This window comes from Nanorana parkeri, unplaced genomic scaffold (assembly GCF_000935625.1).
Source record: "Nanorana parkeri isolate BGI_ZX_2015 unplaced genomic scaffold, ASM93562v1 scaffold553, whole genome shotgun sequence".
Classification (NCBI taxonomy): domain Eukaryota; kingdom Metazoa; phylum Chordata; class Amphibia; order Anura; family Dicroglossidae; genus Nanorana; species Nanorana parkeri.
Window position 1 is genome coordinate 820276 of NW_017306821.1, and position 2973 is coordinate 823248.

At 46.4% G+C, this 2973-nt stretch overlaps 1 protein-coding gene across 1 annotated transcript in view; it reads right to left on the bottom strand.

The window, feature by feature from the left end:
- Positions 1-2973, bottom strand: part of MFSD14A (major facilitator superfamily domain containing 14A) — a 52721-nt gene extending 49748 nt beyond the window's left edge. The window contains exon 1 of the mRNA XM_018561959.1: positions 2904-2973. The gene's annotated coding sequence lies outside the window, so the exon portion shown is untranslated. The remainder of the gene's footprint in view (positions 1-2903) is intronic.

Here is a 2973-nt window from a genome sequence, read left to right on the forward strand (position 1 = left end):
TCTAACCATTACCCTATACAAAAAAAAAAAATGTTTGCTGGAGCTTTACTTTTCACAAATCCCAACTCTACATACCAGAAAAATAAGAAATGCTTGTTAAGGTCTAGGGTTAGAGGGAGACACTGCAATACTTCTCTTATTCCTCACTCTAGCAGACTTCCTCCACACTGTGTGATCGATTCTGTCTAAAGGTGCCCATACACTGCTCGGTTCTCGTAGGAGAAACGCGGGAAATCCCGCGATCGTACGAGAATCGAGCAGTGTGAACGAAGACGTGCGACCGTTTCTACTGTATGGTCGAACGTCTTTTGTCTAAGGAGCACGCTAGAAAACCAGCCGAGAATCTTACAATTTTCGGCTGGTTAGAACGGTGCTCGGGAGACAAATGCCGAACGGGCCGGTGTGCGCACGCGCAGACTGCCCGTTCAGCATTGCGGTCATCGGAAGCCCGCCCCTTAGGGGGGCGGGCTTGCGATGATCCAGAGTACGATCTGCCTGCCCAAGATGGGCAGATCGTACGTTTTTTTAATCACTGTACAACCATCGCAAGACTAAGGTCTTGCGATGGTTGTACAGTGTATGGCCACCTTAAGGCCCCGTTCCCACTCTGCGATATGCAAATCGCGCGTTTGTCGCGCGATATGCATATTGCGCGATATCGCGAGATTTGCAGCGAGATATAGCGTTCAAGCTTGCATTGAGCAAGCTTGAATCGCGGCTAAATCCGCTCCAAAAAGGGTCCTGCTGTAGCGACACACGACCCGCGACAGCAGGACCCTTTGCCCCATTGAAATGCATTGGAGCGCGATATCGCGCTGGAATTCGCCGCGATATTGCGGGAATTACCGCGCGGTAAATCGCTCAATGTGAACGGGGCTTAAGACTCTTCTCTAGGATTCTCTGGCTGGAGGTCCCATACTGATGTCCAGTAACCGAAAATCCTGCATTGTACGTGAGGATGGCGAGGGCCCGCCCACAACTCAGCACATCAAAGAGAAGAAGTGAGGAACTCAGGAAGTATTACAACTTTTTCCTGTTAAGTGACACTAAACTCAGAAGTTAAAGCTTAAAAATATATTCAAGCACCTTACCTCTTAACCCTTTAAAGGAAAAAAACTTTTTTTTCTTCATTTGTTGCACCCATGTTATAATCCAGATTTTAGGACTGGTTACCGGATCGTAGAATCGATAAATGCGATCCGGTGGCAGCTGAGCCACCAGAAATGCTTCTACTGTAAAGCCAGCCGCTGGCTCTACAAAATTGAACAGACTTCCTGTCGGCTAAAAGCCTCCGGGAGTCTAATTAACCCCTTCAGACTTCGCACTGGATTATCCCATCATGGGTCATGAAGGGGTTAACAAAATGATATCCTATTTGTGCATCACTCGGCTGTAGATCATCAAATCATCTCTGAATTGGTGCTGACACTGTCCTTCCTTCTGGAGGGTGGCTACTTTTGCCTCCCATGGTCTCTGTGTGTTGTAAAGTAGCCACCACTCCAAGCTCACTCCTGTGATGGACTACAATCTCAATACAAATTAGTAAATTAAACATGAGATTGTAGTCCATTATGGGAGTGAGCTTGGAGCAGTGACAACTTTACAACACACACACACACAGGGACCATGGGGGAACACAAGTAGCCACCCTCCAGAACCAGGGACAGTGTCAGCACCAATTCAGAGATGATTTACAGCCGAGTGATACACAAGATCCATTTTTATTAATAGTTCAGGTACCTGAATACATTTTTAAAGCTAAGCTTTTGTAATGCTGAAAAAACATGAAGGTTTTCCTGTCACTTTAAAGTGAATTTAAAGTCAAATGGTTTTTAAGCTATTTCAAAAGGCTGATTTAATCACTTACAATAGATGCTGCTCCTTGATGTTTAAACCTTTTAGTTTCCTACAGAATCAGTTGGTCCCCTGAGCACTGGTTCTGATATCCTGTTTCGGTGTGGCCCCTTTCCCTTGCAGGGTCCTATGGAAAACACCCTTGTGTGTGTCAATAAGCTGTGCGTGGCTTCACAGACACAAGACAATCACTGCCCTCCTCCCTGCTCCCCATGACTCCCTTCACCAAACTAGTAGATAGACAGCTACTGTAGACTGTTCTTGTCCAGTACAAGATCACTAGGGACAGCAGTTTAGGGAAGCTGAACAGAGAGAGAGAGTTGAAGCTGTCTGGAAACATGATGACTATAAATGCTTGGGCAAAGTTTTTAAGAAATGCTATGCCGGGAAATGTATATTTGTTTGCTCTGGATTCATTTATGAAAAAGGTTTGAGAATTTAATACTACTTGAGCAGTCAACCCCCCCAGTCCGGGAAGGGATTGTTCACTGGATAAAGGTAATTTTTGTTTTAAGGCCAGACTTCATTTCAGCTTGCAAAATGATTAATGACAGTGTTACATGGATACTGGGCCATAGCAGCCTTCTTGCTGTCAGCACGCTGCAGTTGATCATCACACAGAGGGGAATTTCCTAAGCCTGGAACAGAGTGAACATACAGCGGATGTGTGTGTCAACCAATCAGCTTGTAGCTTTTATTTTCAAAGCTTAACTGAACAAGGTGAAGAGAGAAGCTGATTGGTTACTATGCGCAGCTGCTGCAGATTCTGCCTGCTTCTGTCGTAGTAAATCTCCTTCTGTTCCATCCATACATCTTAGTTTTAGAACACAGCTAGACAGGACCCGGAGCTCCCCACCCCCGCTCCATTGTGTGTTTATGTCACTCGGCGTCACCTCGCCACTCACCTGCTGCTGGTTTACTAGTCAGCCTCTTCGGTCACCATACCAGAACCCATAATTACCACACTTATCCTGAGCTGTACATTAAACCCTTCTCCCAACCCCGCTCCCAGTCATTCCATCGGACTCGGGGTCCCCTCCACATCCTACCTGTCTCTCTTCTCGTTGCTCCCCTCACTTAGCCGCCATGTTCCGTACGCCTCACCCTCTCACGTCAAAT